The sequence below is a fragment of the Mastomys coucha genome, unplaced genomic scaffold (assembly GCF_008632895.1).
Source record: "Mastomys coucha isolate ucsf_1 unplaced genomic scaffold, UCSF_Mcou_1 pScaffold2, whole genome shotgun sequence".
NCBI lineage: Eukaryota > Metazoa > Chordata > Mammalia > Rodentia > Muridae > Mastomys > Mastomys coucha.
In genome coordinates, this window is record NW_022196902.1 from 21,607,851 (window position 1) to 21,620,686 (window position 12,836).

The 12,836-nt window shown below is 37.7% G+C and overlaps 1 pseudogene across 1 annotated transcript; it reads right to left on the bottom strand.

Annotated features, from left to right (window-relative positions):
• Positions 1-847: 847 nt before the first annotated feature.
• Positions 848-1,763, bottom strand: LOC116097721 (annotated as a pseudogene). The gene has a single exon (XR_004121533.1). The product of XR_004121533.1 is annotated as a glycine cleavage system H protein, mitochondrial pseudogene (transcript).
• Between the last annotated feature and the right edge of the window lie 11,073 nt (positions 1,764-12,836).

Consider the following 12,836-nt stretch of genomic DNA (forward strand, 5'->3'; position numbering starts at 1 on the left):
AAGTTCCCATAAAAAAAAAAAAAAAATCTACAAAGTTAATCTACATTTAATTAAAGCAACTTTGTCTCTGGGTTTTAATACTTTACTCTTTTTATTTTCCTTTTGCTTCTGTAGCAAACTGTCACAAGTTAGACATTTAAAACAATCTATACTTATTATAGGTCTGAAGAGCTCCGGTCTGGGTGTGCTTTCTGAGGATAGTGAAGGACTCACAGAGGTAGTAATGGGTATACAACCTTCCCTACACCAATGAGTGCTTTCTCTTACATTGATGGTTTTCCTTTTGAGGACTCCAGAGAAGAACCAGTTTGATTACTCGGCTCATTGTCATCTCTACAGACCATGCTTTGTGACCCTTTTTCTTCAAATCCAGTAACAAAATAAGGTTAATCATGCTAATATAATGCCTTGTTAGTAAAACCCTGTTGTTTATTTAAGTTAACATATATATTTATATCTGTATATGTATTTGTCCTGTGCATCTAGTGATGGATATTTCCTGGGGAGATGATGATTAAACCATTATGTTTTTTTGGTTTTTGTTTTTTGTTTTTTTGAGAAAGAGGATGGATGTTTTATTTGTTTCTCACAGTGTTTCAAAGCCAGTGCTCCATGGTGGAGAAACAACAGCCAACACAGAACATGGCAAAAACAAAGGCGGTACTCTCCTGCCTGTACAAAACTTCCTGCATTCGCAGGCATTTCCCTGCATTCGTAGGCATTTCCCTGCATTCGTAGGCATTTTCCTGCATTCGCAGGCATTCGCAATGAGATGACACTAAGTCTCTGACCAAAATCCAGTGGTGGATATGGGCAAGATGCAAAAACTATGTAAGATCCCCCACTGCTATCTTGAATTATGAAATTCTTATAACCAGTACGTAGGGTCTAACCATGTAGCTGTGGCTGGTCTAGAACTTGTTTTGTAGACTGACCTCGAACTAACATCTGCCTGGTGAATGCCGAGATTAAATGGTGGTCTGTCACCAAACCCAGCCTCATAAGCACTTTTCATTGCAGATGATCTTAAGAATTCTAAACACCAGAGCTTAACCCCTAGTCTAGATACTTAGTATGGTGATTATCAAAAATCTGTACACTGTGTTTATCTGCATCCATTAGAAAGTTGGGGGCGTGTCTTTAGCACTGTCAAGAACAGTTTCTTTCCATCAGTATTGCTAAGTTATTTCAAGTCCTCTACTCTCCACTAGTTTAAGACAAGCATGCTGGAGCAGGTCAAGTCCCAGTTTTATCTGGAAGTGGAGGGGTGTCATGGTCACTCCTCAATGGACTTCACATATTTCTCATATGCTTCATCCCTCATTAATTCATCCAGCCCTGAAGGGCCACTCAGTGTCATCTTGATCAGCCAACCATCTTCGTAACAGGATTTATTGACGAGCCCTGGGTTTTCTGCAAGTGCTTCATTGATTTCAGTTACCTCTCTTGACAGAGGAGAATAGAGTTCACTGGCAGCCGTCACTCTCGCCAAAGTGCCAAACTCCTCTTGCTTTTTCAATTTTGTCCCAACTTCAGGCAGACTACAGTAAACAACATCTCCCAAAGCTTCCGTTCCAATACCTTCCTCTGTTGTTATCCACTCATGTTTCTCTGTGAATTTACACACCTACAGCAAAGCAGATCCGTGTGCAGTGAACGGACGGTGGCAGTGCTCTGCGCCCAGGGCCCCGGAGGGCAGAAGGCCAGGCGTTGCGCAGGCTGCAGGCCACAGACCGCGCGCTCCTCGCCACTCGCAGCAACATGATCCCAGGTCCGGAGGGTAACTGCGCTTCGCCTCTGCCACCGGGCCAGCGGGGACAGGGTGCCCATTTTGTTTTTTTTTTTTTTTATTGAGACATTCACATGATTATTTTGGGTCTATTCAAAGAGAAATGTAAGAAAATTACATACATGAAGTTGCAATGCATGATAAATTTTCAATAAAATTTCATTTGTAGAGATTTCTGGCAGTCCAGAAGTGAGTCTATTTTTTGCTGTCCTTTGCCTTAATGCAAGAAAATACTCATAAATACTCATAAATAGGAAACATTTCTACAGAATTTCTGGATTCAATGCAAGGAATACGTGTGTTGTAGTCCTGTTTTTAACAATTCAATGACAGAATACCCCTGAAAGAGAAAATACTTATCATCCATCCTTTTCCCTAAACAGTATGACACTTGTGTTTTAAGACAGCATAAGGAAATAGGATAATTGATGAGAGCATTGCATCACTCACTTCTGAATACACACATGAATCATCTTGCCCCAATGACAGAAATCACATATACTGGGATACTTCTACAGTAATTTTGTATGATTCTACCAATTATGCCTCTGAAATATCTCCTGCACAATAGGAACTTGAATAGGAAGTGAAGGTCTCCTCTTACACATTTATATACTGGCAAGACAGTGCTCGCTCACTAGTACAAAGAAGTCATTTCTCAGTACACACCTGTCAGATTACAGGAATGCGTAATTTTTCTAGGAATGCGTAAGATTTTCTTACTCATTTTCCAGAGAATTGCCAGTACAGGACAGAGTAAATAACTCACTGTGAATATGTCCAGCAAGTCATAGTATGTTACCTAATTTCCTCACAACTGACTTTGGAAAAGCAGCTTGATAGGTAATTGCTACATAAGAGGGTGGATGTGGTATGATTTGGTTGATTTGGTGTTTGCTAGGAAAAACTTGGTTCTAAATGTACCTTTCCGTTTCATGTGTATCTAACATCTACCTACCCAATTACTGGCTTGGTTATTGATATTTTTAGTTCATTTAAAACATGTGTAAATGTTCTTAATGTGAATATATCCCTGTTCACACAACATTTATCACTTCATCAGTAGGCAGCCAATAAAGTTTGGGAAAATATCACTTCCGTTGAAGGTTAATATGAGTATTTTTACAAATTAAAGTACCAAAAATTAATTAATTAATTAGATTTTTCTCTTTCCCTCATTAAGCTATTGGTCATTTTTCATGATCTGCTCAACTAACTACTGTAACAATGTCAACCCTTAAGAAAAGATGAGGGGTGGATTTATTGATCAGAATTTTAATTCAGTAGGAACAGTCAAGTTGAACATGTGCATTATTGAAAAATCAGCAAAACAAACAAAAACCTAAAGCAGATGTGGAGTACCCAACCTCCCAAATATTTTGTACCACATAAGTATCCCAGAAACTTTAAATGAGGAGAACTTTCTTTGAGTGTGACAGAGCCGTCTTTTGCTATTTGTGGGTTTAACTTGAAATGTTTCAGTCTCAGAAAGTCAGTGGCCACCAAATTCTTCCAACACCTTCAGCCGGATCATTCTTACTTTGTTGTCTCATGATGAGCAGGGACAGTAGAAGAAAAGCAAGCAAGTAAAACTTATGGAGAGGTAGGGAAACTGTGCTCCCACCTGTTAGAATTCTGTCTAAACTCCACCCCACAGTCACCTAGCAACATGCAGGTATGCTCCTCCCCACAGTTACCTGGCAACAGTCAAGTATGCTCCTCCCCATAGTTACCTGGCAACAGTCAAGTATGCTCCTCCCCACAGTTACCAGGCAACATCCAGGTATGCTCCTCCCCACAGTTACCTGGCAACATCCAGGTATGCTCCTCCCCACAGTTACCTGGCAACAGTCAAGTATGCTCCTCCCCACAGTTACCAGGCAACATGCAGGTATGCTCCTCCCCACAGTTACCAGGCAACATCCAGGTATGCTCCTCCCCACAGTTATCTGGCAACAGTCAGGTATGCTCCTCCCCACAGTTACCAGGCAACATCCAGGTATGCTCCTCCCCACAGTTACCAGGCAACATCCAGGTATGCTCCTCCCCACAGTTACCAGGCAACATCCAGGTATGCTCCTCCCCACAGTTACCTGGCAACATCCAGGTATGCTCCTCCCCACAGTTACCTGGCAACAGTCAGGTATGCTCCTCCCCACAATTACCTGGCAACAGTCAGGTATGCTCCTCCCCACAGTTACCTGGCAACAGTCAGGTAGGTCTGGCTCACTATAAAAGAGTCTGCTTGCCCCCTCCTCCCTCTCCCTTCTTTTCTTTTTTTTTCCATAAAAGTTTTCTTTATTTACATTGCAAATTTTATCCCTTCCGAAAACCCCCATCTCAACCCCCCTCTCCCTGCTCACTAACCCACCTGCTCCTGCTTCCCTGTCCTGGCATTCCCTACCTGCACCCGGGCCATCAAGCCCAGTGATGTAAATCAAGTAAATCTATACTGCAAACAACCCCTATGTCCTGTCCACTTTGGATGTTAAAGATTTCCTGAGCCATGCTTCTGACCTTTACAATGTCAACTATGAGAAATCCCAGTTATCTCAGGGCACTTCTGGTCCAGTAGCTAATGACTGTTACTGGTAGATAAAGACTCAAGTGGAACTGGAGATCTCTGTTGATGCCTCCTAGATTTGCCAGGTCTGACATAATGGTGAACAGTGGCTACAGTAGCATCTTCTGGTGTAGGAGCATAGAAGTAGCAGCTGCCAGTCAAACAGCTGCATTTTTGCTTCAACATCATCATGATAGAACAGTTCTGGCTGTTTTAAGTACCTCACATTTCTTCAGGGAATTTGAAACTCTGGTTTGACCACAAACACTGGGAGAAAGGACAAATTCAGCTACATGTGCCCCAAGATACACTCTGCTTTACCTTTAAAACTTTTAGATCTGCCTACAACCATTTTAGATGATAAACCCAAACTTTCTCTAGCTCTTAATGCAGTTGTCCACTTTGGTCAGGGAAAAGTGCCTATGTCACCAAAGGAATCTATTGAGCATGGACAAATAGTATAAAAAAGTCACCTTAGTGCTTCCTGTCTATACAACAGTAGGCTTCAAATTAAGACTTTGGTTTTTTTATTTTATTTTATTTTATTTTATTTTATTTTTTGCCATAGAAAGAACAGACAGTTGATTACACAAAAGACCAGAGGATCCTTATAGCCTCTAGGCCAAGTTACTTTCTTCCAAAGCAGTGTAAATGTTACTGAAAAGGTCCAGTGTATGGCTGGAAGCAAAAGGTCTAAGGGCTGCAACTAAATCCAGAGACAAAGAAGAGCTATACTTGATGAAGGAGAGGTATGGTGAGGAGCCAATACTCCAGAAGACAAAAGGATGGAAAGACCTGAGACTGTAGACTAGCTGCAAACCTAAGGTGTTTAATAGAGTTCCAAAAAACCACCAAGTCACTAAGATGGTGCTAACATCCAGTGCTTGGAACTAAGGCTGGCTGCTAAGGGCTGAGGTCCTGACACTCAAGGGTCAGAGGAATATGCTTCTGGCCTTGAGAGTAGAGCCACCACCCTCCAGCTATAAAAGCCTGAAGTGTTTCTCTGTTGTCTTTTCTTTTTCATCTAGTTCTTAAAGGCTTGGAGCTTGTAGCATCTGTGCTTGAAGCTCAGCCTGTAAGCCAAGAGAGCTCAAGGTTATGAAAAATAGGCCTTTGGCCTTATGCGCCCCAAACTGCAGTCTGCTTCTCAGGCTGAGTCCTAAGTCTCTGAATTTGAAGGTCCAGCTCATCAGCCTCAGGTACTCAGAGTCTGGAGAACAGTAGCTTTAAGGGAGCAACTTCTTGTGAACTGGTCATTCCATCTATGTGGTACGGAAGAGCTATCTATCAGCCTGCTGTCACAAAACCACCATTGGAAATGCCGACTGCATTCAATGTTTTCCAAAAATTCAAATTAGAATAGTAAGAAGCTGATTTATAAGGAAAGAACAGGGCGGTTTACAGAATGGCTAATGCTCTCGTGGAAAATGGAGGGAAAGAACAGGGCTGAAAAACTATGGGGAAATGGAATTAGGAGAGAGGTGAGTCTGGAGGTTTATCTGGAATTCGAGTATTCTAATGACAACCATAGCTCTCAGAATGCACACCCCAAGTTATCAAAGGTTTTGGCTTGTTGGAATTTCAGTAAGTGTTAGGAAAAGTATCTAAGGTTAAATGCTTATTTTGAAGCCATTGTGCCCTGCATTGTATTTGGGAATCCTCCCTCCATAGTTATCTCTTTTAGATATTCCCATCACAGCCTTATGTAAGTTTCTGCAAATAGTCTCAAACAACTAAACTTCTTCCTTGACCTCACTGTCTGTTTTGTATTGCCATACTGCTGCACAAATTACTGGCTTTCTGAAATGCTTCTACTTTCTCTACTGAACAGCTATTTATGTTTTTATTTCATGCCTTTGTCCGAATCCCACTCCCATGTACAAGTTTTCTAGGAAGAGAAAAGAGCTAAATTTTTTTTCTAATTCTAAAAAAAATATGCACTACCAACATAATCCCCCTTTAAATGCAGCTTTATCAGGTACCATTCTTCTTGGTAAGAGCCCCTTTTTATTACATGCAGAGTAAATATATCCAAGTCCAGAGTACTCCTGTCATTGGGGTCAGGATTTCTGATTACTTTATTATGAAAAACAAATTTAGTACAAAGATCTTTGACAAACATATATCCATTATCGTGGATGTATCCATTATGTAGCCATAATTTTAATGTTACAGTATTAAACTAATATATGTGTATAAATACCATTCTATTTCCTAGGATTCTTTATTATTTTTAAAAAACTCTCTGTTTGCAATTATTTGGGTACAGAGTTGAGAACATAGATCTGGAACTGAGGACACACATCTCTCTGCAGTTTGTCAGTGTTTATTACGATGGTATCACTAAGCCAGTGCCTCTCTCCTCACACTGGACATTCACTGGTGTTAGAAAATCAGGGCAGAAACTCAGGAGGAAATGAGAGGAGGTGTTCAGGTGCTGCCACCTTGTGGCAAGAAAAACTGGCACAGAGTTTCTGATGAAGGAATGAGAAAAGTAATAGTTAATTTTGAAGAAGTCTTTTATTCTTGGCTTATAAGCCTTTAAAGCTCAGTAATATTTTGTTAAGATTTCTTCAACGGGGCTGTTTGGTCATTCTGTTCTTGGAAAGCATACATAGAGAGTAAATGGCTTCACAACTGGGTAATGAAATGCTTAGTGATTTAAACTGGGTTAGATTTTCTTCTTATAATTTAACTTCTCATTCCCTTATGTTAGTGGTCTGCATCCGAGGCCTGTATTTTCAAGGTAAAATTGTGATAGTCTTCTGTATCCATTCATAGGCATCCTCACACTTGGGTATGTGTGTCTGTGGACTCATGTTCCCATAAATAAATATGAAGTTTAAAAAAGGGAGAGGAAAAAAATAAGCCTGTAAGTCATAACCTTTACCACTTCTTTTAATGTAATTTCCTAAAAGCAGACACACGAATAAACATGCTAAAAGGGTAAGTGAAAAACTCTGGGCCACAATTTCGTTTTAGTGACAGAAGTGTAAGGATGTCGTAGTCAGATGGCTCTGGTGGATCTTTTCTTCCCACCATGTGTGTTCTGAGACAGAACTCAGGCAGTCTAGATGCCAGTGACTTTACTCACTCTCCTGATTCAGTTTAACTGTAGACATTTAATTGTTTGAGGGCATATTCTGAAAGAGATGTAAGTTTTACTGTGAGCTAGTTGTAATAGAATTAAGTTACTTTTGTTGAATATAAAGCATGATCATTATTTTGAAATGTGCATTTATAGGATTCATCTTTCCAATGTCATCTTCAGGGCAGTAGGTTTTTGATAGCCATTGAGGTCTATTGGACTAAGCTACAAAGATGTTCTTCCGTAAGTCCCCAGATAACCAAGTTGGTTGCAAATGTAAGCTCACAAACAATAATTTGTCTATTCATTTTGACAGAAGAAAGCTTTGGCAAAAATAAGAGTTTTACAGAAGAGTTTAGGAATAAGTATATAATAAAAAGGATTTGAAAACAGAAGAAAGATGTAAGTTATTCAATTGCTTTTAATGTCCTTCTGAGCTGAGCTATGGAAATGCTGAATTGAAGCATGCTTCTGAAGTGATTAAACAAGGCTATGGTGTATAAGTACAAGTAGAATAGACAGTAGTTAATAGAAATATCGATTAAAAGATGTAGAATAACCAAAAGAAACTCAAGTTTTGAGGACATAAGGAGAAATATATCATTATTAATACTCAAGGCAATAAAGCACTATGTATCATAATTCAGCAAAGGCCACAATAAAAGTTACCTTTATATATGTTTTGAATATTTGATTTATACCCAAGGAAAATGGAGAAAAATGTGTTTATTCACCAAGAAAATGACACAGTTTACCTGAGCTAATCAGTTCCACACTGTATCAAAGCAAGCGTCATGTCTCCTGATCAGTTAAGGCATGCAGGTAACACTTACCAAACCAGCCACTCTCTGGGATACAAACCTAGAAAGTTGAGCATTATAAGCACTTGCAGAAATATTGGAAGGGTCTGAAAATCTACCTGTAGAGAAAAAATGAATAGGTATAAAATATGTCTAGCATAAATGTCTGGACTTCTGATAGGGACTTGTAAGAAAAAGCAGAAGCGAAGGCAAATGTAGGAGGGTTGAGTCTTTGCTGGCAAAGGCTTGATATGACATTCTGTCTGCTTCCAGAGGTTTTAGGAGTTGGAAAGCAGTCAGAGACTCATCTAAAAAATCCCTGTTGATTGAGCTGAACCAGCTGAAGCTTACAGATTCCATGTTGCCTCAAGAGCCAAATCATTCTTTCCAAATAGGCTGAGTGCTTTGAAAAGTAACTGTAATGAAAAGAGCCCAACTTTCTGCAGCAATGTGTGACATTCTAGTATTGCTTCATTCTGTGCATGGCCTGATTGTACTCACAGCCCAATGAATACAAGTTGCAAAAGGATATCATGAATTAGGAAGCTACTAAATGTAGAAATTCTCTGTGGTAATAATACTGACTGAAAGACCTTTGCTGTTTCAGTATAAAGAATGACTGGTTCACTCATGTCTTCTCTACTTTCTTTTCCAGTATCTTGTCTTAGATTTTCTTTCTGTTAGCATGAGACAAAATCTAGGCATTTAAGGATAAGTGTATTCTTGACCTTATTTTATATGAAATTCCACTTTGATTTCACAGTAAAGGGAAATTTTGTATCTTTGTCCACATTAATCATAAGTCATGAGATATAAGCATTTGTACTACCAATTTCTCCAACTGTTGGACTGAAGCAATGTGTCATGTCAAGTGTTGCTAATCTAGAATGGATGTTTCTTTTTCTTTTCTGTCTGTTATTCATTTGAGTTATTTGGTACACCAGAAAAGAATAAAATGAAAGGTGTGTTGGACTTGTTCAGATCTTTCAGAATCAGGTCCATACCCTTCTCTGATAATATCAATTAATATAAAGTAATTTATTAGGCATAAGCAGTGTTTTATGAATGCAAAAATATTTTTCTTTTCTTGGTTTCTGATTACAAATGCACACACACACACACACACACACACACACACACACACACACACACAATTTTCCATTACTACCCATAGAATGGTGGTTCTAGATCCTCTATAATTACAAACATCCATTTGGTTGGATATTGTAACAAAGAGCTGTTAGTACATCTACAAATCCCAGGCAAGAACATCATGAATACATGTCAGGATAGGCTAAAAGCTAGCAGATGACTTTCCTGAGATGGTCCACTTCTTTTGCATGGACTATGTTTGTGCGCTCTAGGAGGCCTTGAGAAACTCCATCTCAGGATTGATTCTTACAACATATATGCATTTTCTGCCATTTTAAAATTAATATAACAATTCCCAGGCATTAGCCCACTTTATTAGGCAGATTTTCTTCAGATCAACCATGGTGTACTCTTTTGTGACATGTCTGTAGACAAATAGATGATTTCTTAATTCCTAATAGTGATTCTATAGAATTTCCAAGATTATAGTAGTAATTATTGAACCCTTTAAGGTCCTACAAGTCTTTATGTGTAGTGAATGAGCTATTTGCAGAATGATAGAAACAGATTTATGATCTAACAGATTTATGATCTAGGAAAACATTCCTTTTTATCTGGTTGTAAAACTATTATCTGATAACTAGAGGTCATAAAGGGAAATAAATGATTTATCGTAGGTGCAAGGATTAAATAGTAACTGGGTTTATCTCTGCATAACTTCAATACTAATGAGACATTAGTCAAATTATTTGCCTCTTGATATAACATGTTAACTTAGATATAAGAATTATTCATTTAAACTCTGAATGAATCTGTGGAGCTAATGACAGAAAATGAATGTTTAATTAGATAATTAATCTAAATGGAAACATATGTAAACATCTCAGTTGTTACCCCTTATTCAATTTATTATTTGAATTTATGTTTGACCTTTTTGTGAACTTTTGAAAAGTGATTAGAGTATCATTTGATTATGTATCCTAAAAAATAGAAAAATTACAAGAACTAGGAACAATGACATTAAAGAAGAGAGATAATAATAAGGAGCAGGAGGAGGAAGAACAGAAGGATGAGGAGAAGGAGAAGGAAGAAGAAGAAGAAGAAGAAGAAGAAGAAGAAGAAGAAGAAGAAGAAGAAGAAGAAGAAGGAGAAGGAGAAGGAGAAGGAGAAGGAGAAGGAGAAGGAGAAGGAGAAGGAGAAGGAGAAGGAGAAGGAGAAGGAGAAGGAGAAGAAGGAGAAGAAGAAGAAGGAGAAGGAGAAGAAGGAGAAGAAGAAGGACAAGGAGAAGAAGGAGAAGGAGAAGAAGGAAAAGGAGAAGGAGAAGGAGAAAAGGAGAAGGAGAAGGAGGAGAAGGAGAAGAAGAAGGAGGAGGAGAAGGAGAAGGAGGAGGAGGAGAAGGAGAAGGAGAAGGAGAAGGAGGAGAAGGAGAAGGAGAAGGAGAAGGAGAAGGAGAAGGAGAAGGAGAAGGAGAAGGAGAAGGAGATGAAGGAGAAGGAGAAGGAGAAGGAGAAGGAGAAGGAGAAGGAGAAGGAGAGACCAGAGCATAAGGAGCTGAAGAGAGTAAGCAGATGCCTTGCCATGGGGCAGGGTTTTACTTAAGAGCAGTAAAGGACTTACTGACAAGGACAGGGCTTTTCCCATACAGACTTGGGTGTCTTTCATTTATTTCTTTCTCTATGCAATAATGGTTAGAACTTATCTTTCATCCAGAATGAGTGATCTCTTTCTGTGCTGGCACTTGCGCTTTTGCTCCATCCACCAAATAAGTGCATATTTAAGTATCGTTGTGTATACGTATGTATGTAAGTTGATGAGACAAATGGATGGGTATATGTGTTTATATGAATGTGTGTTTATGCATATTTGCTTGCGTAAAAATGTTTCCTTTGTGAACATGACTCTCTTTTCCTGATTCAATAAAAGTTAAATGCTCCAAGCCTCCACCTCACCTGGGCAATTGAGAAATGAGCATTACTAATAAATACCCTATTTAATTTCATACTGCTATATAATTTATGTTAATTACCAGAGAATTATAAAGTAAGTTTATAAACTAAACAATAGTCAAGTTTTAGTTCTTAAGCACATAGAATTATAAAGTAAGTTTATAAAGTAAATCAGAGTTAAGTTTCCCAGTGCGTAATCAAGTGCAGAGAATTATAAAATAAATAATGAAGAGATAAAGAATTAAGTTTCCCCAGTGCTTAGTGAAGCACAGAACAATAATAAACAGTTAAGTTTTTAGCATAGAATACCAAGAAAGAATTAAAGGGCTAGAGATCATCAGTCTTTTGAAGTACATCGAATGCTGTGTCCCACTTCAGCACCAATTCCCCTAAGGCTGGGCAAGCGTCCAGCAAGTTCAGTTTGTGCTAAAACACTGTCACAAAACAACAGGATAAAAATAAAACAATAAGATATTCAAATAACTTCTGTAAAATTAAGTATTTACATAAATGTGTACTCTTCTGGGTGCTTTATATAATTTTGAGATTGATTATAATACCTAGTTCATCAGTGCTACAGAAATTGCTGTTCTGTGATGTTTAAGAAATAAGCAGCAGAAATACCTGTGCATGTGCAATAAAACTGTAACTTTTATGATTCATGTGAAGACTATGGAAATTATAAATCTCTTGGTATTATACAGATATATTTTATTTGTGCTTATAATAGTGCCTAGTATTTGGTAGTCTTATGTGTCAAAATTTGTTGTACATTGTCTGAGATATTTTTATTAATCTTCAATGTTTGATTTTCTTACAAAGTTAAAAATTTGTTAATATTCATAAACAGAAAATGTTGAGCATTGAATAAACGTTAGACATGGATGAATATCAGAAGAGTTATCTTTAAATAGTTTAAAGCAATTTTTTCTAGATGTTAAATATGGAAGATTGAATGATTCACAAAGCAATTGTTTCTGCTAGAACTCACTATCTTTTATTCAATAATCCTTTTTAAACTTTTATTTTTCTATATCTTGATATGTAATCATCTAATATGATTTAGGGTTTCAAAACTATTTTAAAGTTTACTACTGGTAGTACTAAAATAGAATACATATTATATCTTCTTGATATTGAGCAAATTGATTTTTAATTATTTTGAACATTTTAGATCATGTCCTGGACAATAGAAAGATATTTGAAGGACAACTAGTGGGATCTTAGTCATAGTGGGATTTATCCTTTTTTGTAACAGTCATATTAGAAGCTGATTTTTGCATTCATAACACCAACTTTGGATTATGATTAATGAAAGGTGGACTTATATATGATTTACTGGATGGAAAACTTCTATGTGAAACTAATTATCTCTAATGAATACACCTTAATTATCTCTAATGAAGATAGGTTTAAGCCTTTATGAAGGCTATTGGTATTTATTCACATTTGTTAACTTGTAAACCTAATTTTTGTTTTTATCAGTCCCAAATGAAATTTAGGAATGGATATTGTGATATGTCATATTTTGTTTGCTATTAAGTACATGTTTGGTTTC